We start from the raw sequence: 25,531 nt of genomic DNA on the forward strand, positions 1-25,531 counted from the left end.
CAAACAGTTTGACACAACTTAGTGACTGAACAACTTTCTTCAGCCCATCATGGCCATTAGGTGGCGCTGCAGACAGTTAGCTCACTCTTTAACTCCTCGGCAGCAGGCTCTTTGGGTATGGCAACCACTGATTCTGGAGAGTTGTGATCTGAAATACTCTGTAAAAAGCACAATTTCTGATTTGTACAAATGGTTTTAAGATTAAGGGAGTGATCAGGTAGAAACATAGAAAAGTGTTCTTGCTTTCTTTTTTCTCCACATCAGTTCTAGCCTGCATGACAAGACTTACTATTAATATCTTCTTGCCTTGTTCATGAATGAACAGATATCCTAGGAATAAAAGTTGGCGCCTTTTGCCAAGTCTCCCAGTACAACCTCTGAAACCCCCAAAATAGAACAGAAACTGGGCACTGGAGTGTGCATGCGTGACAAAATATTGCTGTATAAATTATTTGGGGGTTATATACTATTTGGGATTAGCTGCACTTCAGCACCTTTCCATTAGAATTTGATAGTTGGTGAAAAAGAGACAAAGCTAGCTGCCTAATATCTGCAGCAAGCAAGGACAATTAGAAAACATTCATTTCTGCTCTGTTCACACTTCTATTCCCAAACTAACCATATGCTTTCTAGGTTTTGGCTTGACCACCTAATTGACATGTACTAGCATACAAAAATGATTTTTTAAAAAAGTATTTCATAAATGTTCACCTTTCCGACTTAGTTTTCATATTTCATTTTATATCAAGAAGCTAAGTTCAGCCCATGTGCAAATGTACAGACAATTCCGATTAAGGATGAAGATCTGACAAACAAATGTTAGCCTACACAGTCAAAATGTAAACAAAACATAAAGGTTACTGGAGTATGAGTCAAGAGAACTGGGTCTAACTCATATGGCAACTTTGGACAAGGCTCCCTCTCTTTGAGACTTTCTTTTCTGGGTATACCACTACATGCCCTACCTGCTTCACAAAGGGATTAGAAGGGTCAAAGAAACTACTTTCTAAATGACTTTGAAAAACATTAAGCTGTGCTCAAAGCAGAAGCATTATATTTCCCCTAAGGGTCTTCATTCTTATACAGGGTCATTTATTCATTCAGTGATAAAGTCTGTGTACTATATAGTATCACAAATAGATTCCAGAAGTGGAACTACTTTCGATTTCTCTAAAAGGTTTTTTTTCTCTTATACAAATATTTTTTTGCCAAGCTGAAATCTCAGTTTCCTGACAAGGGATTGAACCTGTGGCCATGGAAGTGAAAGCATCGAGTCTTAACCACTGGACCTCCAGGGAACTCCCTCTCTCAAATTTTATAATGCAAAGTTTTGAAGGGTAAGAAGAGTGGGAGGAGGTAGTTCAAGTAACTGACAAAATGGAATGTTTCCAGAAGAAAGCAACTAGGAGAGAAAGGAGTCAATAAATCTGTCACATGAAGAATGTCTGAAGGAATGCGTGGGAAATGTTTAGTCTGGAGCAGACTACAGGAGCTAATGATGACTGTTTAAAAAAAAAATCTAAAGGCCTATCACACACAAGAGAGATTAAGTTTTTTCATGGCAGAAGGCAGACCAAAAATCAACCAGGCTCAAAATTTAAAAAATTAACCCACACGATGGAAATATGTCAAAAGGGCACAGGAGTCAACTGAAAAAGCTCCCAACGGCCAAAGTTGGAATAATTTGAGAAACAAATAAGGTAGTATTGGATCATAACCCAAAGTTTAAAATAAATATTCATGAGCCATTACTGGTACAAATAAGTGACTGAATAAATAAATTAATAAATAAATGAGAGAGAATAGCACATCTCCAGTGCATAGAAATTCCAGATAATTTATGTAGACATTCCATCCTCATGGAAGTGGTGCATAAGGCCCCAGTCTTAAAGTGTAGACCGCCCAAAGTAATTCCTTCTAAACAGTACATAATGGAGATAAGGAAAAAATAAATTAACTCTGGAAAAACCTAACAAACACTGCCTCGGTCAGGTGATCATGGTCAGCATCAGCAGTGATAAATCATGTTGATAGTATGTTGATATGATGTGATGAGAATAGTATTTTACCTTTGTGGTCTTCCTCTCAAAAACACAGTATCCCAATATAACCATAATAAAAACATCAGACAAATCCCAACTGAGGGACATTCTATAGAATACATAACCACGAATCCTCAAAACTGTTAAGGGAGCATCAGCTTTGAGTTCCCTGCATCATACATCAAATTCGCACTGTTCATCTATTTTACATATGGTAATATATATGTTTTAATGCTATTCTCTCAAATAATCCCATGCTTTCCTTCTCCTACTGAGTCCAAAAGGGGTGGGGGGGAGGTGTGAGGGGGGTTCAGGATGGAGGGGACAATGTATACCTATTGCGGATTCATATTGATGCATGGCAAAAACCATCACAGTATTATAATTATCCTCCAACTAAAATAAATAATTTTTAAAAAACTGTTAAGGGAAAGTGTGAGAAGTTGTCACAGTCAAGAGGAACAAAGGAGACATGATGACTAAATGTAATGTGGTATCTTGAATGGGATACTGGAACAGAAAAAGGATAATATGAGGATACTAAGAAAATACAAACATAGACTTTAGTTAATAATAATGTAGTAACATTGGTTCGTAAAGTCCATCCTAAAGGAGATCAGTCCTGGGTGTTCACTGGAAGGACTGATGCTGAAGCTGAAACTCCAATACTTTGGCCACCTCATGCGAAGAGTTGACTTATTGGAAAAGACCCTGATGCTGGGAGGGATTGGGGGCAGGAGGAGAAGGTGACGACAGAGGATGAGATGGCTGGATGGCATCACCAACTCAATGGGCATGAGTTTGAGTAAACTCCGGGAGCTGGTGATAGACAGGGAGGCCTGGTGTGCTGCGATTCATGGGGTTGCAAAGAGTCGGATATGACTGAACGACTGAACTGAACTGAACATTAGTTTGTTAATTATGACAAATGTGCCATAGTCATGGAAGATATTAATAATAGGTGAAACTGGGTGTTCACTATATGGGAACTCTCTACTCTCATCACAATTATTCTGTAGCTCTAAAACTGTTGTGAAGAAAAACAGGGAAAGCTACAAGAAAACATATTTCAGTTCAATTTAAGAACAGGCTTTCTGAAAAAAATAAAAGGCATCCAAATTGGAAAGGAAGAAATAAATTTATCTCCATACACAGATGATGTGATTATATATATAGAAAAACCTAAAGATTCCACAAAAAACCTGCTGGAACTAATAAACAAGTTCAGCAAAGTTTCAAGACACAAAACCAACATGCAAAACTCAGTTGCATTTCTATATACTAAAAATGAACAAGCCAAAAAACAAATTAATAAATTTATCCCATTTATACTAGCATCAAGAAGAATAAAATGTTTATGAATAAACTTAACCAAGGAGGTGAAAAACTTGCATACTGAAAAGAACAAAATGTTGCTGAAGGAAACTAAAGACACTGATAAACAGAAGACATTCATGTTCAAGGCTTATAAGACTTAATATTGTTAAGATATCAAAGCTACCCAAAGCAATCTATAGACTCAATTCAATCTATATTTTTAAAAAACCCAATAACATTTTTTGCAGAAACAGAAAAATTCATCCTAGAATTCATGTGGAATTTCAAATAGCCAAAACAATCTCGAAAAGAATAACAAAGCTGGCAGCATCACACTTACTGGTTTCAAAACTTACTACGAAGCTACAGTAACTGAAAAAAACATGGTACTGGGATGAGGACAGACATATAGACCAATCGAATAGAACAGAGAGCCCAGAAATAAGCTTTCACTATATGGTTAAAAGATTTTCAGGAAGGGTTCCAAGACCATTCAATGGGAAAAGGGCAGACTTTACAACAGATCGTGTTGGGAAAACTGGATATCCACATAGAAAGGAAGTTGCACCCTTACCTTATACCATATATAAAAATTAACTCAAAATGGATCATTGTAAGAGCTAAAACTATAAAATACTTCGAAGAAAACATAGGAGGAAAGCGTCATAATGTTTGATTGGGCAATGATTTCTTGGATATGATATCAAAAGCAGGTAAGAAAAGAAAAAAAATTAGACTATATTAAAATTAAAAACTTTTGTGGATCAAAGGAAACTACCAACAACATAAAAAGAAAATTCATGGAATGGGCAAAAATATTTGCTAATCATATAATCTGAAGAAGTATTCATATCCAAAATAAATTAAGAACACTTACAATTTGGCCAATAAGCCCATGAAAAGATGTTCAATGTAACTAATCATCAGAAAAATGCCCATTAAAACCACAAGATACCACCTCACAAACATTAGGATGGCTATTATAAAAAAATAGAGAATAATAAATGCTGACAAAGATATAGAAAATTTGGAACTCTTACTGTTTGTGGGAATATAAAATGATTCAGCTGCTATGGAAAACAGTATTGCAGTTCTTAAAAAAATTAAAAATAGAATTACCATATAATCTAGCAAGTTCATTTCTGGGTATATACTGAAGAAAATTGAAAGCCGGGTCTCAAAGGAGTAGTTATTCACAGCAACATTATTCAAAATAGCCAAAAAGTGAAGCAAGTCAAATGTCCATTGACAGATAAATGGATAAACAAAATGTGATATAAACATACAATGTAATATTATTCAACATTTAAAAGGAAGTAAATTCTGACACATAGTACAACATGGATGAATCTCGAGGACTTCATGCTAAGTGAAATAAGCCAGTTACAAAAGGACAAATGAATACTACAGGACACCACTTACGTGAGAAACCTTGAATAGTCTAATTCATAGAGACAAAAAGCATAATGGTGATTTCCAGGGTCTGGGAAGAGGGTAGAAATGGAGAGTTATTATTTAATGGATACAGAGTTTTAGTTTTACAAGATGAAAAGAGGTCTAGAGATGGATGGTGGTGATGGTTGTGTAACAATGTGAATGTACTTAACTCCACAGAACTGTACACTTTAAAATGGTTAAGATGGCACATTTTTGTAATGTGTATTTTGCCACAATTAAAAATAATAAAATAAAAAGAATGAGCATCTGGAGTGGACTGCCTTTGGGAGCAGGTACCTGCCTGTGGATACATCTAGGCAAGGTAATCTAGAAAAAATAATTAATGTAGCAAGTAAAAATTATTTAGATGACTTCCTAGTTATCTCCAAGAGGCAAAAAAACATTTGTGGCCAAGATGTCAATGCAAGGTTTAATGAGTAAACATACAAATGTCCAGGGTGGTAGTGCTTCTAAATGTGATTTGCTGCACAAAGCACCAGTGAGGCACAACTTATACTTGTCTTCTGTTATCAGGCAGTTAGAAAGTATGCAATTGTTGGTTTACCTGATTCCATTATATACCTTTCAGTCCCAGGGAAGCCTGCTGAAGAAAGTGTTATATATGCAATTTATAACCCCTAGAGCATAACTATCTTACACCCAGTCTTAGAAATAGTCCTGTACACATAGCTCTCCCCCAGTAAAACACAATTTCCCTGAAATGTGGGGATATTTTACTCACCTACCACTCCATTATTACTCCTACCACCTCCCTTGTCCCAGCTACAGTATCCTATACGTAGTAGGTATTCTTTAAGTATATAATATCTATGAATGACTTTGAACTTCAGATAAATGGAGTGAGAAAGCCCCTTTAATACACCTTCCAGAAGTTAAGGGCCTGTCTCAAATATCAAGGCAGTTCCAAACCACCATAAGTGCCTTTAATGTATATTAAGGTCTCTCTCTGCCTGACTGTTGAGTTTGGATATTAGTCTTCTCAAGTCCTAGGACTGGAACTTACACAATTGGCTTTCTTGGTTCTTAGGCCTTTGAATTTAGACTGGAAGTACACTGTTGGCTTTACTGGGTCTCCAGTTTGCAGACAGAATTTTGTGGGACTTCTCAGCCTCTATAATCACATGAGCCAATTACTTATTTTGTGTGTGTATTACACACACACACACACACACACACACACACACACACACACTATTGATTCTTTCTCTCTGGAGAATCCTGACTAATACAGATTTTGACCAAAAGTCCCCTTCATGACATTCAAAATATTTGATCATAAATGATTCAAAGTTACAGGCCAGAAGACTCATAAGGGAAGCCAAGTATACAGATAAAAACCTATCCCCAATTGGGTGAGTTTTAATTTCAGGTCAAAGATTAACTTTCTATTTGGCCAAAGCCTTACTTGCTAACTCAAAAATGGGAAGGTAGCAATTAACTAGATCAGTGGTTCCCAACCTGAGGTCCCTGGTCTTATCAGACCACAACAGTAATCATCAGGATCCTCAAGTCATTTTTAATATTTCAAACCTTTAAAGAAAACAGAGTACTTAACTGTCATACAGCTGCCCCAGTTATCTAAATGCCAAATTTCTTTGCTTTTCCCTGGAATTACAGCAACCAAGCACAATAATATTGCTTATTAATGCTGATTAGAAGCTCTGAGATGCACATATGTGTTGTATATGAATACAGAAAACTATTATTTAATAAATGTAACTTTTTCAGAAGAAATAACCTCTTTGAAGCACTAGGCCTTATGAAAAATGATTAGAAAATGGTTTGAGAGGGCTTGAAAATATTGGGAAGTACTGATCTCACTGATCTGTGGCTGAGGTCCCTTTCAACTCTTCCAGGTCCCATATCTACTTGCCTGTTTTGTCTTTCCTAGTGAAGACTGCAGTCTTCACCTAACTGAGACACTGGAAACATACTAATAATGGACTTCTTGGTCTGCCACCCTCTTTGGGTCTGAGGACAGCTGTGACATTTCTGCAACCTCCTATGTCCCCTACACCCACACATTCAGACATGACTGGTTAAGTGGGGGGCTTTACATAGGCAATAAAAGGCAAGATTTCCCATAGCCAAGCTGGCCAGCACACAGGCAAGTTCACTGCAGTTTAAATGCTGTAAGTGCCACTTCACATTTCCCAAAGCCTTTGATAGGTGTAGCAGGTTCAGACTCCCACAGAGAAGTTGTCTGCCCAGTTTGAAGGAGAAAAGCTCCTCAGTGCCTAAAGCCACTCCTTGTTATAAAGGCAGCTTTAGCTCTGCAGCTTTTGCTGGGGGGAGGGGAAAGAGGTGTGGAAAGAAGCTCCCTTGAATTGAAACTTGAATCTGGGGGTAAACACAGCTGGGATTTGGTCCAACACTGGCTTCTATAACCTGGAAACAAGAGCACCCTATGTCCTAGCAAAATACACATTTGCTGAGTCTCATCCTGCCTATTTCTAAACCTCAATCAACTGCAGAAATAAGTATCTTTAAAAAGAAAATCTTTTGGCAGGGGAAAGGGCTCTTTTTAGAGGAATTTGCTTAATTATTTCAATTTAAAATCTTGAACATTTTTAATCCCGCAGTCCTCACTAATTTGCAAGCATAGACTCACTCATGAACACACACAGACACTTACACACACACACACCAGCCCTGTGCGAGCTTGAGGCAGAAATGCAGTTAGCCACTAGCGTGACTCCTGCCTTTCCAGCCCTGTGTGAAAGAATAGAGCCTGGAACTGAAAAATTGAACCTGTCAAGTGCTTCTGAACAACTACTGTGAATTGACATTTGGCCCACCTAAAGAAAATCACAGGCAGCAAGGGCAAGTTAGCAACGAACTAAACTGATTAAAGCAGAAGCATGGTGAGCTTCAATGAGCTAAGGTCTGACTTTCTAAGAACCAAGACGACCAGGAATAACTGTGCTTCCATTTAACTTTATTTTATTTTGTAATCTCAGCATTCTGCTTTTTTTTTTTTTTTTTTTGCTGTGTAACCTTGAGTGAGTAGCTTAATCTTTCGGTGCTTCATTGTTTCAAACACACTGAACTGTCTAGAGTGACAAACCATCACCTCTCTTCCTGCAGGTCTTGATAGTTGAATGTAGTTTGGCATGTACAACAATGAGTGCAACCAGTATTGTACTCAACAACTCTAATCATGTATGTGCATGTGCGTGGAAGTGATGTGGTTTAGTCAGGGATGGAGCCCCCTCTCACATAAATGCTGAGGAAGTTTTAAACACTATTGTCCTGTCTGGGTTTCAGCTTGGAAAAATTGAACACCTGACCTCACCCTCATAGAACAGGGAAAACAATCACTGCCTCTTCCTTGGGGTGGCTTCTCTGAGCCTGGAAGCCTGAGAATTCACTCCTCGTGGGCCTGAGGGGCACTGCTACCCTTGGAGGTGGAGGGGTGTGTCAGGGTATCTCTTGGTCACACTCCAAATTTCTGACCACAATCTAACTGTTATGTATGAATAATTCAGGAGCAGGAGCCCTGAAAATGTCAGTCTAGACTTTGTTGTTGTTGTGTAGAAGAACAAGATCTAATCAAAGGACAGGGACCATCTTGCTGGGGAATATAGCATGGTCCTTGTTTCTTCTCTGCATAAGTCCCTGCCTAAGACATTGATATTTTAATGGTTATACAGCAAAAGTGTGCCTTAAAAATTATTCATTGGCAAGATTTCAATGTACAAACCTGTCTTTGAAAACTGTGCATTATGACATTACAATGTTAAGTGAGGAAAAAAGCAAGGTACAACCACAGAAACATTAAAAACATACAGGAAAAAAGTTCAGAAGATAAAAATATTAAATTGGGCAGTCCTTGATTTCTTCATTTTTAAACTCTTCTATATTTCCCATACTTTATTAAAATGGAATTTTTATAACAAATGATTTCAGTTTTAGGTTTCCCTTTTCTCTTTTTTCACCATGGAAAGGTTTCATGTACAGGATATGGAGTCAGGGGTCTCAAATAAATTAGATGGACATATGGCCTTGTTAAGTAATTTTCCTTCTCTGGGCTCCTATTACTCCTACAAAAAATGAGGTATGAGACTGACAAGGCAGTATCCCTAGAGACCCTTCCAATTTTGCTCTTCAATGTTTTATAGCCAAAATCACTGAGCTGCCTAAAGCCTTTGCAAATTGTTCTCTGGTCCTAAAAGCTATCAATTAGTTGGATTCTCCAATTTTCCTGTAATGTAATTAGGTATTACTTTATAATGAAAAATATCATGAAAAAATAAGGTACATGTAATTGACTCTACAATACAGCTAGAATAAGAAAAAGAAATGTAAAAAAGAAAATGGAATACATCCCTAAACAAGATGTTGAATGAAGGAAAAGAAAGCTAGCTGCAGAATAACACATACATTAGGATATTGTTATTTATGTAAATTAAGAAAGACACACAGGACAATTCTATATATTGCTTATCACTCTCTTTTTAGTCCCTCAGTCATGTCTGACTCCTTGTCACCCCATGAACTGTAGCCCACCAGGCTCCCTTGTCCATGGAATTCTCCAGGCAAGAATACTGGAGTACGTAGCCATTCCCTTCTCCCAGATGATCTTCCCAACTCAGGGATCCAACCTGGGTCTCTTGCACTGCAGGCAGATTCTTTATCATCTGAGCTACCAGGGAAGCCCATATGGATATATAAATTCTACGGAAGAATACATACCAAATTAATCTTTGCCTCTGGGAATGAATGGAGAGGAATAGGGGATTGAATTTGACTTGTCTATAATGTGTTATTTCTCCCACTGGGAAAAGATCTAAAGCAAACTTTACGTTGAAAATGCTAACAGTTGTTGTGCAACATGAATAAGGTCTGGAGATCAGCTATACAACATAGTGCTTAGAGTTAACAATACTGTACACTTAAAGATTTGTTAAGTGGGTAGACATGTTAAGTGTTCTTACCACAATAAAAAAAAAATTAAGTTTGTCAATTCTGAGTCAAGATCCAGGTGTGTTTGATATATTATTGATTCTCAATGCTTTTCAGTATTTTTCTAATCACTCACAATAAAACATGCCATTTTTAAAGCAAAAGGTTGATTATTTCTTTTCTGTATTTTTCAAAATCTGTTAAATGTTCATGGATTATTTTGGTACATGGTAAATGAATTTAATCTCAAAATTAGGGAAATGGAAAAGAGAAATAAGTAGTGGGACAAAGAAAAATGAAAGAAGGGGTCACAGAATGAGATACAGAGAAGCCCTGGGAGCCTCAAGAACTTCTGGCCCAAAAGTAACCAACAAACTCCATAAGCCAAAGATTTAACAAATGGACCTATTGCAAGATGGGGGCTTTTGGGTGTTCCATCCCCCATCCCTTACCATACATATTTAAAACCCCACTCTGTCTCATTGATTTTCTGCAGACAGAAACTTCCAGTGAGTCTCCTCCAATTACCTAGCCTTTCAGGGACAAACTTTCCATCTTGCCTTCCAAGGCGGCTGCTACAACACCACAAATCACCTTCTGCCATCCTTTCTTGAGCCAAACTCCTACTGATTTCCAGAAATCATATGGGGAATATGACTTTCTAAATTTATTCCCTCACAGTACTCAGCTCACAATATTTTTTAAACTAAATGTCTTACTGTAAAAGTTGAACCTGCTGAAGATAAGAGCTTTTCCTTTTTTCTCTATTGTCCTTCCCAAGCTAAATCCCCCTCATAGTCAGAAATGCCATTTTATCCTACAACTCAAGAAATTTCAGTCATCTTGGTTCTTTGCTGCATACTGGTTGACAATTTGATCCATTTGCTTTATCAATTCACTGTCTCTTGATTTCTCCCATGGCCCCTTTGTCGGCTCTTTTCCCCTAGGCCTCCTTGCTTTCCATGGGCACCTCACAATATGATATTTTTGAATGGCTCTTCCTACCCTGACCTTCTGCCACACGTAGGAGCCATAGCTCTTAGTTGATGTAACTGAAGTGCTGGTTCCAGACTTAACTCTTTAAGGGTAGCAGTGATCTTGCATCCAGCCACACAATATGCCAGGAAAGCAGCTATAGTCAAAGGAGATATGGATCATGGGCAACATCAAGTGGAAGGTTGAAGGCCCTGCTGATAAGTGAAGAGGGTAGGCTGTGAAGGCGAGGAAGAGTTAAGTGAAATGGATGAACACAGGCTTCATGTGTTCAGAAGTGATAGTCCCTCTTACCTCACAACTCAGAGACCACTGACAGAGCAATCTAAGGGAAGGGATCAGGGCTTGGTCTATAGTAATCACTTTGTCCCTGATTTACAGTATGGCTTTGTGAAATTCACTTTAAAGTACCAGAGACTCAATTCCCCCATCTGGAAAATGTTACCATCATGGAAATTGTTGCTGTGGGAAAAGATCTTAGAGATTAGCTCTAGACCAAGCCCTCATCTCATGGTTTGAAAACTCAGGCCCAGGAAAGGGAAGCAACTTGCCTTGTGTGGTCTTCAATATTTACCTTTCTTAACTCCATGAGGTTGTTTGTGAGATCACATGAAATAAAACATAGGAGCCCTTTTAATCCTCTAGAAGAGAGGGGCTATAGAATTCTAAGGTGTTATTTTTGGCAGCCTTAGTGCCTTTGTTCGCTTAACATAACTGTCTCCTGAATGAAGACATACCAATCTTAGTTTTAACTTTCTCAGGACCACTGAACACACAGCTGTCTCTCTCAGCTGGCCATCTCAGCAACAAGTGCAAACAACAGCTCTCTGCCCTATTATCCACTGCTGCTTCTCCCACCTCAAACTATCCCAGCTGCTTGAGCATTCCTTCTATCTGACAGTCTGGAGACAACTGGTAGCCCCAGAGTCCTCCTCTGAACTCACTGTAGCCAATACTGCCTTACATCGTGTGACATCCAGCATTTCTGTGCCATAAGAAGGACACATGAAGAAGGGAGAAGCTCATTATAAAGGGACTTCTAGAGGGATCTTGGGAGTGAGAACAGAGCCATGCAAATCAGAGAAAGGCTGAAGAAAACTAAAAGGACAGAGGGCAAAATAAAAAGCATACCTAGGATCACACTTTTACAGTGCATACTATGCCAAAATGGCTCTTCATCTAAAAGAGTAATTTGAGGGTGTTCCTCTCTAGTATGTGGCCTGGCTGTGTGACTCAGAATTCTGGATTCTTAAGTCTAATAAGCTTATTTTTCAGAAAATAAAAGAACCCCATTCCTGGCATTAGCTGCATCCACTTTAGGCCTCAATTAACCAATGGTGCTCAGTACTGGAAGATATAAAAGTCATATCTGAGGGTCAAATGGCAGAGGTGAGAATCAAAAAGGAGAGATTAGTCCACCTACCTGCTTTTCAGCATCTTTCAGTAGTTGGCTAAAAGTGACTTGTCCCTTATGAATCATGAGTTATCAGGGTCAGCAATATCATGACATTACCACCTTATCTGGTCAATAAACAAGTGGGTTTTTTCCATTTATTCAAGTGCTAAATATGTGTACATGTAGCAACCAAAGCATTATTGAAATAGAGCAAAAAAAAAAAAAACAGTGGCTTATAGGAAAAGGTGAGATAAATGACAAGGAAGGCTAAATCTAGGTTCTCTTCCCAGATCTGTATAGCAATATTCTGATCCTGGCCCCTCTGCTTAACCAGTGACCACTGTCTTCAAAATTAACTGGTGTATTTGCAGCCTCCTTGAGAGACAAAGTGACAAATTTGGATTCTGGTTGCTCCTACTGTATTATTTCCATATGTCTGAGTAACAGACCAGGAATACTCACCTCTTCCCCACAAATGCACATATGGAAGGATCTAGGTGAGCCAAGGGCTTGGATTTACAACCTACACTTGATCTTGTGTTATCAAGTATGCCTACCTCTCTGTCTTCACAGTGTAATTTTCAAAGTGTTTCTTCCTCAGATGACTGTCTTTTTGTTTAGCTTTAAGTCAAGCCACATAAATCTGAAAAAACTCATGGTAGCACTGCATAATTCCCTTTTCTTTCACTTATTTAGCCACATGAATTTGACTATGTTATTTATGAAACATCTTAACATACCAAGGCCACAGCTTTACATATATAGGATTTGTTATGGAAAAATGCAATGTGACTTATAGACTATACATATGACATACATTAAATAGACAATGAGTAAACCTCTTCTCTTACTGAGATGTAAAGTACATAGGCAGCCCTACACAAACACCTGAAGATGTACTCACAAATATAGAGATCCAAGAAGGGAAAATGTTACTGAACTACCCCAAGGGGAAATTGAGAACACTGACTCTACGTTAAGGAAACTCCTACAAATCTAAGCAAAGAGAGATTTGAGAAGGCAACAGTTATGCCAGTGTACAAAGAAGCTGTGTAACAGGGTCTACTGACTCTCTGGGCCTTGGACAAAGAAGTGCCAACAAATCAACTAAAGGAAAGAGCTCTTTCACAAATGCTGCCACCACGCAAACTGGCTAAGCATGCTGGAGATAAATGACGTAACAAGGGGCCACCAAGATGCCAAATAAACCCTAGATTCTACAAATTAATGGACTGCCCTCTTCATAACCTACTCTTTTCTGTTAACATTTCCTCAATCAACAGTTACTTCAGTCATAGAGGTGAGTTTGTTGCTATGAATAAACAAACTTCTCCCCAATAGGAGAGAATTTCCCTTTAACAAAATGAAGTGCGACAGGAATCTGCAACATGTTACTCCACCTCTCTTACAAAGATTGTGAGGAAGAAACATATTTAATACTTGGCATAGTTTCTATCAGCTCTCAGTTCAGTTCAGTTCAGTAGCTCTTTCGTGTCCAACTCTTTGCGACCCCATGAACCACAGCATGCCAGGCATCCCTATCCAGCACCAACTCCCAGAATTTACCCAAACTCATGTCCGTTGAGTCGGTGATGCCATCCAACCATCTCATCCTCTGTTGTCCCCTTCTTCTCCTGCCCTCAATCTTTCCCAGCATCAGTGTCTTTTCAAATGAGTCAGTTCTTCACATGAGGTAACCAAAGTATTGGAGTTTCAGCGTCAACACCAATCCTTCCAATGAACACCCAGGGCTGATCTCCTTTAGGATGGACTGGTTGGATCTCCTTGCAGTCCAAGGGACTCTCAAGATTGTCTTCTCCAACACCACAGTTCAAAAGCATCGATTCCTCTGCGCTTAGCTTTCTTTATAGTCCAACTCTCACATCCATACATGACTACTGGAAAAACCATAGCCTTGGCTAGATGGACCTTTGTTGACAAAGTAATGTCTCTGCTTTTTAATACGCTATCTAGGTTGGTCATAACTTTCCTTCCAAGGAGCAAGCGTCTTTTAATTTCATGGCTGCAATCACCATCTGCAGGGATTTTGGAGTCCCAAGAAATAAAGTCAGTCACTCTTTCCCCATCTATCAACTCTACTATGTTGATAGTGTCCAGCTGAGTTCCTTGTACACATATCTTTGTAGTATTCATAGTACCACATGCTTTGGAAACAAACCCCAGCCACAGACCTCAAATCCAATAACTAGGTCCTTGTTGTATTATACTTATTCCACAGTATCTCACACCAAACCTCAATTTTTATAGGATCAACCTTCCTTCCTCGCCTCTGGTCTTCCTATGACAGCCATCTACATAGGTATTGTTCATTATGGTAGCCACTAACCACATATGCTTATTAAGCACTTGAAATGTGACTGAATTACAACCCCTCGCCAGAGGTAATGAGAAGCCCTGCCTCCAAGTGTCAATAGAGGCTGAGGGGGGAACCTGAACTTCCACTTCCACCTGGCAGTAACAAAGGCATCACACGCCCTTCCCCTGCTGAAGCAATGTAGAAAAGAGCTAGCTAAAACAGAAGGTTTGAATAAGATCCTGAGTCTCATAATGTAATACAAAAATGTCCAGGTTTCTATTAAAAATCACTTGTCATACCAAGAACCAGAAATATTTCAAGCTGAATGAAAACAGGAAATAAATAGATGTCAGAGCTAAGATGACAGAGGTATTAGAATTAAACTAGCAATGATTTTAAAACAGCCATGATGAAAATGCTTCGGTAATAAATTACAAATACTCTTAAAACAAATGAAAAATACAAAGTCTCAGCAAAGAAATATAAGATACATGTTTAAGGACCAATTAGAACTTTTAGAAATTAAAAATATAATAACTAAAATTCTAAAAAATATCAATATATGGGCTCTAAAATATAATGAAGAGGACTAAGGAAATAATTAGCTAACTTGAAGACCAAATGATATAAATTATGTAATCTGAACAATAAAGAAACTCAAATTGAAAAATGATGAACAGGGTCTCCGTGAGGCTATAAAGAAATATCTAACTTTTCTGTCATTAGAGGAGGCCTGGAACTATAGGATAAAGAAGGCAGGACAGAAAAAAGTATTCAAAGAAATAATGGCTGAAAACTTCCCAAACTTGGCAAAAGACATAAACCTACAGATTCAGGAAGCTAAGAGTATATGCAGGGGAAATATCCTTCAGGAACACGGGGGAAATCAAGAAATCTAAGATGAAGGAAAACGAAAAGAATGTGTTGCTAACAAACCTGCACTAAAAGAAGGACTAAAGGAAAGTCTCTAAAGAGAAAGAAAAATATAAAAGAAGGAATCTTGAAACCTCAAGAAGGAAGATAGGAAAACAGAAAGAGTAAAAGTAAGAAGTAAATACAATTGACTTTGCTTCTCCTGTTGAGTTCTCACAATTATGTTTGACAGTTGAAGCAAAAATCACAATACTGTTTGGTGTAGTTCTAAATATATATAAAGGAAATATCTAGGACTATAATATTATCAATGAGGGAGGATACAAGGACTTAAAGAGAGGTAAGGTTTATTTAAGCATGTAAAATGTTGATACTAGCAGACCATGATAAGTTATGAACAGGAATTCTGGAAAACAGTTTTGCAGTTTCTTAAAAAACTAAACATACACTTACCATATGACCTAGTAATCACACCCTTGGGCATTTTCCCCAGAGAAACGAAAACATGTTCATACAAAAAACTTTACACTAACCTGTACAGCTTTCTTTGTAATAGCCAAAAACTGGATACAACCAAAATGTTCCTCAGGTAAATGGTTAAACAAACAGGTTTCAAGGTAGCTCAGTGGTAAAGAATCCACCTGCCGATGCAGGAAACAAAGAGACCCAGATTTGATCCCTGGGTCGGGAAGATCCCTTGGAGAAGGAAATGGCAACCCATTCCAGTATTTACCAGTATTTATGCATGAAGAATCCCATGGACAGAGAGACTGGTGGGCTGTAGTCTATGGGGTCACAAAGAGTTGGACACAACTGAGTGACTGAGTACACACACATGCAACCTGTACAGCTTTCTTTGAAATAGCCAAAAACTGGACACAACCAAAATGTTCTTAACAGGTAAATGGTTAAACAAACAGCAATATATACATACCATGGAATACTACTCAACAGTATAAAGAAATGTACCATTTATGTGCAAGACAAATTAGATCTCAAGGGCATTATATTGAGTGAAAAAAGCGAACCTGAAGAGGTCACATACTCCATGACTCTATCACTTTTGAAATGACAAAACTATAGATTCATTTTTTAAAAAATATTAGTGACTGCCAGGGTTTGGAGATAGAGGGCGTGAGGGGGTGAATGTGACTGTAAAAAAAAAAAAATAGGTAGCACAAGACAGATCTTTTTTGGTGACAGAATAGTACTTTATCTTGATTGTGTTACTGGTACACAAATCTACACATGTGATAAAATGACATAAAACTAAACAAACCTGTTCTAACATCAAGGTCAAGGTTTTGGTCTTATACTATAGTTAGGTAAGATTTAACTATTGGCGGAACTAGATGAAAGGTACACAGGACCTTTCTGTCCTTGAAACTTCCTGTGAATCTATTATTTCAAAATGGAAAGAAAAAAATCAAATTACTGTCACTACTATAACCTGTGAATATGTCAGGTTATATGGCACAGGGGAATTAAGGTTGCAGATGGAATTAAGTTTGCAAATCAACTAACCTTGAGATGGGGAAATAATCCTGTACTATTCATCCAAGTCGGAGAAGGCAATGGCACCCCACTCCAGTACTCTTGCCTGGAAAATCCCATGGATGGAGGAGCCTGGTAGGCTGCAGTCCTAGGAGTCGCTAGGAGTCGGACATGACTGAGCGACTTCACTTTCACTTTTCACTTTCATGCATTGGAGAAGGAAATGGCAACGCACTCCAGTATTCTTGCCTGGAGAACCCCAGGGACGGGGAAGCCTGGTGGGTTGCCATCTATGGGGTTGCACAGAGTTGGAAACAACTGAAGCGACTTAGCAGCAGCAGCAGCATTCATCAAAGTAGACTCAGTGTAATTATCAAGGTCTTTAAAAGTAGAAGAGGGAGGCAGGAGAGTGAGCTGTCAGAGAAGGAGACGTGACAATGAAAGCAGGATTGAAGTGATGCAATGTAAGGAGTCAATCCATTATTGCTGACTTTGAGAATGTAGGAAAGCCATGAACCAAGAAATGTAGGTAGAATCTAGAAGTTGGAAAAGACAAGGAAATGGAGTCTCCCTTACAGCCTCCAGAAAGGAATACAGCTCTGCTCATACCTTAATTTTAGCCCAGTCACATACTGACCTATTTCAGATTCCTGAGCTCTAGAATTGTAAGATAATAAATTTATCTTGTTCTAAACCACTGAGCTTTTGGTAATTTGTTACAGTAGCTACAGAAAACTAATACAGTCACCAACTAGGAGTTAAAAACTAACCCACTCAAAGATGGCTTTTTGCAGAGTACATTCAACTCATTAGTCAGAAGTCAATAACTAGGGACTGTAATCTTGAGTTATATATATTGAGTTATATATATTGTAATCTTGAGTTGTATATATTATATATATTGACCATGGCTATATACCATGGCTAATGCAATCTGCAATTCCACATCACCAATGATATCAATAATAGAAATCTTGCCTCAGAATTGCAGGGAAAAGAAACATGTTACTCCTTATTAAGTGGGGCACGCAAAGCCAATGCAAACATAAGAATAGAAGCATTTGTACTGCCATGGAGGCTGGAAATCTTGTTTCAGTTTAGCTAGAGATTAACTATTTGTCAGAGAAATTTCTCCTGTGTTAGTAAAGAGGGCATTTATACTTATTTTCTAACAGGGCGAATGTAGAAATCATAGAAAAAATGCATTACATTAGAAAAAGAATGGGGTTAATAAAGTTGGTAAAAAAAATCTCAGCATAAACAAAGTTAATTTTTTATGACAGGAGAATCTGTTTCATTATTTTCTCTTCTTCAGTATCCTAGTGCTTAGCATGTAGTAGATGCTCAATAAATGTTTGCTGAATCGAATTAGAAATGATCATTAACGGAGCCTTTCAGATTTAGAATTCCAGTAGTCCTCATACTCTGCCATACTCCAAACTGTTAAGAATAGAAACAAAGGGACAGGCAAGAAACATTTATTCATAGATAGGAATACCACATATTCTTACCATTGCAATTGTATAGCATATATGTGGCATGCTTGCAGAGGTTAAGGAGCATTGCCTTTAATACATAATGTTAGATTTCCAGGATGGCTAACATTGCAAAAGGCCCATGAGTCCCAAGGGTCCTTATGAAGATATCTGGACACCACCTCCCTCTCTGGCTCCATCAACATACTTAACAATCAGTGCTAGCAAGAGTTTCCTATTTTTGTCAAGACAAAATTTCTCTTTGGCCAAGAGAAATATATATATAGAGAGAATTGAAGAGAGAGCAGTGGAGGCAGGTAAGTGTGAGTGAGCTTTTATGTAATGTATTTTATATATTAATAATGAACTTGCAGAGGTTGAATGTTGAACAAAATCTGAAAGTTAACAAGTCAAAGATTTGGAGGAACTAGCCCTGACTTGGCTTTGGCGAAAACAGTAATGGCAGAATGAGTAATAAGTGATTCTTTTTCATAATAAAAAGAATGCCTGTGAAGGCTAATCAGAAAAGTGCTTTTAACGGTAGCTGAGAGCTGTGAACCACAAGTATACTAATAACAGGCTTTTTTGAAAAAGTCGTCTTCATGTCTCCCCTTTCAAGTTACCTTGACGATGACAGTCATGCAACAGGAATTCTTGTAACAACTAGGCAAAGGCTAGTATAGAGGTTTTTAACTCACAATGTATGGTTGGACTCCCTGAAAATGCATGAAAGTGTCATATCTTTTAAAAAAAATAAATCAGCACAATTCTGAAGAGGGTATCCTTGGCATTCATCAAATTTTCAAAAGGGTTCATGCCAAAAAAAAAGGTTAGGAACCACTGAGCTGGACAGTGATGGCCCATTTTTTCTACTCCCTTACTTAGTAAAACTCTTCTTTAGAATATGTTCTAGTAACTTAGTAAATAAAGAGACAGAGGGTCTCTGTTCAAGCAAGTTGCAAGACCTGGTCTCTGGGTTAATAAATCACATGGATGCCTAGAATGACATGGCAAATATTGGAAAGGAAGATGGGAAGAATTCATTAGCACCACAAAATTTAAGTTACTGCAATAGGCAGGAAAGAAAAGATCATTATTGATATTTCAACTCAAATTCACATGTGGATTTCAACTTTGGGATCATCCTCCTGCCACCTCACCAGGTTCTGGACTGTCTCCCAAGCCCTAGATATCAGCTGATATGTATATGTTCAGGAAATGTGGACTCATTTTGACAGTGGCCTAAATAAAGCTCAATTATGAAGGGGAAGCTTGTAAACATTTGCAAAAGCAACTCTAAATGGCTTCACATTTTCTTCTTGTCTACATTATTTCTTTTTCCATAGCAAGCCAGATTTGGCCTGTGGGTTATAGTCTCTTTTGACTCTGGCCCTAGATCAATGAAAACCAATCACAGATACTTAAGACTAGAAGGCAGTTTAAAAAGTCATCTTGTCCATTACAGAAAAAACAAATAGAAATATACATTATATATATATATATATATAATTCATATATTTGTATATTTGGCAAGACCAATACTTGGCAAACTATTCTGGACACAGAAGTACCTGTGAACTTCTCAAAACATGTTCTAAAAAGAAACTAACAAAACACTGTAAATCAACTATACTCCAATTTAAAAAAATTTTTTTTAAAAGAATTCAGGGAATTTCATGATTTCACTGTAGGGCCTTGGATTCAATCCCTGGTCAGGGAACTAAGATGATACATGCTACAGGGAGGGCTAAATAAATAAATATTTAGAAAAGAAGAATTCACACCTTAGTTGCTACCACCCGTTTTTGTCTTACAACTATTCATAATATGGTCAGGATGATCTTTCTAAACCTGAATGCCTTCTGATATGCTTTAAGCCTACAAACTATTACCAGTCTTTCATGAAAGAACAGCCACTCTCTAGCGAGCAGACAACACCTGTTTGTGTGTGTATGTACACGCACAAATGCATTTTGGAGGGATATCTTTAGACCCAATAATCTAATTCCATCAAGCCCAAAGCTTGAACTATTTCTTGTATTCTTATCCTCCAGAAAGACTTCTTAGCTAGGAAAAAGACAGACTGAACTAGTTAAGGGATTATGACATTTCAAAGCTCATTCAGATTTTACAAATAAAACCACCTCCCCAAATCAAGAAGCACATTTGATTTAAAAGTGACCTACAGTGAGGGTGACCATAGAAATTTTTTGTCAAAAATGGGACACTTGAGAGTAAAATAAGTATGCTGGGACAACCAGGTATAATCCACAACATATGGCCACCCTACTTACAGTCTTCCATAGAAGAAATGGTTTAACTTACCCTCAACAAAATGAACCTCTATTCCTTGTTATCAATGGAGGATGGCTTAACACCACTCCAGTAGTCATGCCCACAGTATAATTTTGTTCTCTAAACTCTAAACCTCCCCAGGTTAAACACTAGGAGCAACTTCTGGCTTAGGCTAGCCACATAAAACTTAAGATGGGCTATTGAGGGAGAGAGGTATAAATTTTAAATGGGATTTTGGGGTGTTTGAGAAAATCGTAAATAATTAACTATATCAAAATCACCCTACTGAAGATGGATAAATGACTTATTGAAGTTCCTTTTAGAAAAATTAAAATTATGTTCATAGTAGCTGATCCTGAAGACATCAGTCCTTTTTCTACTGGAGAACAAGAGAGGGAAAGACATTGAGCCACAGTGCTTATCTATAGAAAATGAGACCAAAAGGAACACATTCCTTAGCAGAGGCCTGCAAACCACAGTGGGCAATGAGGGACTGGCCTCACCCTCATCTGTAGCTGGCCCAGAAAAGGCCTTACCATCAGTAAAAGGCAGCTTCCTCCCACACTCCACTTTCCTGGTTGACCCCACCCCAGACCACATTCCCCAACGTATAATGTGCTACTGTGGCACAAGGACAATGTTGTTTGAGAAGAGAGGAAAGATCACCTCTGTCTAAAATGAAATTTTCTGGGAGAGAGAAAAGGTCTGAGGTTAAAGGTAGCCTCGAGTGATACCGTTTTGTCCAGTCCCCTTTGTTTTGTTTCCAAGCAGCCCTGGAGAAGTGGCATGAAGAGCCCAACCAAGTTCTTTGTGTCTAACCATATGACATTGGGTTTGAAAAGGTTTTCTGGTTGAGAAACTGTCAATTAGGGAGCTAGCTGATGGGCAACTTTTCAGAGGAGGCAATGGGGAAAAAAAAGAAAGTGTCCAACTCTGAAGTTTTTACGATAGGAAAAGTAGGAAAGCCAGATGACCTATTCCTTAGTATATCATTTCTCTTCCCTATCATCTACTTTGGTTCTTCTCTCCTTTTGCTTACTGCAAGAAGGAACACCTAAACCATATATGTGTCACCAGATAAATAAGTTTAAAGATAATAGAATCAAAGGCCAATTAGAATCTCCTTTTATCCCTTTACTAAGGGTTTGGAGAAAAACAAAGTATTCACTAGAACTGGACTTAGGAACACAGAAACTGAAATCAATGGTTCTTTGGTTAGGCTGGTACCTCTCCTAAGCAAATTCTTCTGTGCAACTGGGATCTCTACCAGTGATTGTGTCACAAAGTCATGAGCATGTATGTTTAAAATCCAGCCCTTACCACTTTCTTCATCTCTCTTCTCTCACTTCCTAAACACAGGCAACACTGACACATCTTTAGCTGTCTCTGTTCACTGAGTAGTTTACAGGTAATCATACAATTGTGAAAAAAAGAAAAAGGAAAGAGAGACTGAATAAAATGGAGAGAAAGCAGCAGTGTGCTGTACTTGTTTTAACTTTGGCAACAGGGTGTAATAGGTTTGCTTGTGTGTGTGTGTGTGTTTCAAAAAGCATTGATGCATCGAATATTTATTCACTGAACAGGTTGATTTATTTAACAGACTTGACATATGTCAGATTCTACCATGTGCTTACATAATTGTTACCCATTTATCAGAGCTGTTATTTAGCCAAATATTTGTTTTTAAAGCATTTTCCTTTAAATGACTTTCTCTAGCCCACTGCACAATCAATCTATGGTTCATTTTAATTATGTAATGTTATGCTATATTATGTTAACAACAGCTATTTGGTGGAAGTCTCTGAAATCTCATCTTCCAGGGCCATTTCATCTCCACCCTAAATTTATTTCTTTTTCCCTTTGTAATAAATTTCTGGTTAAAATCACATCATAGGGAACATTTTTGCTTTTTCATGTTATGCTATTTTACACTTTTGATTTCCAGAAAAAATGCAGTTTCTCAACATTCTGCTAAAATCACAGATCTGAATATTAATAACCTAAAAAACTGGCTATAAGGACAAAAGTATGATTGTGTGTGTGTTGAGGGTGTGTGTCTGTGGGGTGTGGAAAAGCAGTTGGAACAGCAATGGGAGAGCTAGGTGGATAATTAGAATAAGAGAAAGTAAATGGAATCAAATTTCAGAACAAATTTTGTTGAATCACCCTTCTCCATCTGAATACATGTGCAGAAAGAATTATATTTTTTCAACTCAAATGCATTCAGTTTATCTAGGTTCTGTGGGAGGTAAAATATTAGAAGGCATTTCCAAGAAACAAAAATGTTTAATCACTAGCTGCCATGCCTAGTTTGAGTTCCTCTACTATAAATATGCCAAATGCAAAGGCAAGAGGCTTGTTTTGACCTCCCAGGTCAAGAAGTGTGGGGACTAGTAAAGATGAGGTGTGGGAGGGAGGAAGGGAAATCCCACCATCACACAAGTGAATCTCTGACCTAGTAAGCAAATACGTTTGTGTTGTTACTGTTGGGTAAAATGTACAAGTCTTCCAGAAATTAGACACTGTAATAAAAATGTACCAGCCCAAATTTAAATTGCTCACTAGACAGATGGTTAATTATATTCACAGCCACATATTTCACTGGGATAGAGTTTCAGACACTCAGCCAGTTTTATTTGATTAGCCGGTTTCCCAGTTAATATGTAAAATGACAGTTACATAGGGCTTTTTTGTTACCTTCTAAAAATATATTTTAAATAAGTATAAATTCCCCTCAGCCATGAGCATTTCATGGCTGTAAGTAAAACGTTTGGTCATGTTAACCTATGTGTAAAAGATGTAACAGAGATTCATCCCTCGAAACCCAAATGGTCTCTATAGTTCAGAGAAGACCATTGGAGCACATTTTCTCACCAAGCAAAATATCTCAGCAACTATCAGCACACTCTTCTCCACGATCAAAAACAACAGAAGAGATATTCAAATCCCAGGGTAAAGTGTTTTAGATGATTTTTAAAAACAGCCCTGGGAGGCCTACACACAAGTCATGTCTTTGCAGATAACAGTGTAGAAAATGGAACGCTAGGAAAAGGCCACAGAGCTAAGTATATTGCTGTGCACAGAATTCAACAATATGCTGGGAGCCGAAACCCAGAAGCAAAATACCAAACCCACTTATTTCAAACTGCAAACAGAAGCTCGAAGAAAATCAAATGTGCTGGTGTCGAAACGGGGATGCCATTTTTTTTTTTTTCCACTTAGAAAAAAGACAGAAAACCTTGGGCGGGTTATTCGGTCCCTCATGGATCAGACAGAAGCAGTCATGCTGAAACCATTGGATTCCTCAGCAGAACGGCGCCAACTCAGCGGCGCGTTTTCCACACTTTCCCAGAGCCTGGCCCGGCTCCCCGTGTGGGCTCGAGGCCTCCCCGCCCCACCGGGTGTGAGAGAGCGGAGCGGCCGTGTGCTGCCGGGCGCGGCAGAGTGAAGCGCCAGAAGCCACGCAGGAAAGCGTCAATTCGACTGCCACCGAGAGCGGGAAGGGGCAATGGGCCAATTACGCAAAGGTGACATGCCGCGTGGGGCTCTATAGGGCTCCCAACTTAGACCTGCCCACGGCCCTGGTTCGGTGGTGAGTGTTCAGAGGAGCTCTGTGGTCGCCAGTGCAGCCCAGCGGGCACGGAAGGTGTCGGCGACCGGGCTTCGCACCTTTGGCCCTGACTCCTGGTCGCAGCCGCCTCGTGGGTTTGCCCACTGACACCGGAGAGTGCAGTGTTAGTGCCCGTTTCCCAGCCAGGATCTCCCCGGCGCCGGCCCGCAAGGAGGCGGCACTCAGCTGGTCCCCGCCGCCCAGCTCTGAGCGCTGTGGCTCCGGCCCGCTCGCTTCCCCTCCCCCTCGCCGCCACCCCCTCCCCCGGCGCAAGCACACAGGCCTTTCCTAGATTACAGTGCCTGTCGGGGCTAACCGGGATCTCTCGCCCTCGCGGCCTCACTCCCTCATATACAGACAGACACACGCACGCCATTCTCACACAGACGTCCTCCCTTCTGTTTCCCCGTCTTCCTCTTCTCGCTCGGCTTCCCCCAACGCGTTCCACCCCCTGCCGCCGCCACCCCGCGTCAACCGGGAAGCCGGCGAGAAGGCCGGGGGCTGGATGGCAGCGCTTGTACTCACCTCCCAGGCCGACTCCGGAGACACGCGTCGCCGGCGGACTCAGGCAGCTGGCGCTGGGGCTAGCGCGGCCGCAGTCAAGGCTGGGCTGCTGCGGTCGCCGCAGCTGCTCAAGCTGTCCCCGCCGCCGCTGTTGCTAGTGCTGCCGCCGCCGCCGCCGCCTCTGCCTCAGCTCCATGCGCCGGGCCCGCCAGGTGGACGCGCCTCTCTCCCTCAGGCGCCGCCGCCGCGGCGGTGCTGGATGGCTTCAGAGCTGTCTGGTTATGGCCCTAAAACTCAGCGCCTCAGTGGCCGCCGGCTGCTCCTGGGGTCCGCTCTTCTAGTGCACCGCCGACTGCTCCGGCCGGGGCTATCTCACCAGTGGGCTGCGCGCACGGCGCTGGAGCCTGCTGAGCGCCGTGGCTGCGGCCGTCCGCAGGAGGGAGAGAGGGCGGCTGCTACTGCCGCTATCGCTGTTAAAGCTATTGCTAAATGCTGCTACTGTCGCTACTGCCACTGCTGTGGCGGCGGCTGCTGCTGCTGCTGCTGCTGATGCTACTGGTTTTCCTTCCCGGGTTCTCCCCCTGCCTCTTCCCCACTCCTCCTCCCACCCCCCCCCCTTCACTTTCTCCACCTCCTCCTCCTCCCCCTTCTCCTCCCTCGCCGCTTTTCTCAGAGCCTCTGCGGGCGCTGCCTGGTCTCCTCTTCTCCGAGAGCTGCCTCTGCCCATTCAGAAAGGTGCCCAGAGTGGGATTGCCTCGGCTGCCACCATCGCTATTGCCCCTGCCATTGTTTCCTCCAACACGGCTGTTCTTGCTGGACCCGTTCCCCCCTCTACCTCCCTTCCCTACCACA

The 25,531-nt window shown here is 39.9% G+C and overlaps 1 protein-coding gene across 2 annotated transcripts in view; it reads right to left on the bottom strand.

Annotated features, from left to right (window-relative positions):
• Positions 1 to 25,255, bottom strand: part of NEXMIF (neurite extension and migration factor) — a 220,017-nt gene extending 194,762 nt beyond the window's left edge. For both annotated transcript variants that reach the window (XM_070462058.1, XM_070462057.1), the window contains exon 1: positions 24,701 to 25,255. The gene's annotated coding sequence lies outside the window, so the exon portion shown is untranslated. The remainder of the gene's footprint in view (positions 1 to 24,700) is intronic.
• Between the last annotated feature and the right edge of the window lie 276 nt (positions 25,256 to 25,531).

The sequence above is a fragment of the Odocoileus virginianus genome, chromosome X (assembly GCF_023699985.2).
Source record: "Odocoileus virginianus isolate 20LAN1187 ecotype Illinois chromosome X, Ovbor_1.2, whole genome shotgun sequence".
NCBI lineage: Eukaryota > Metazoa > Chordata > Mammalia > Artiodactyla > Cervidae > Odocoileus > Odocoileus virginianus.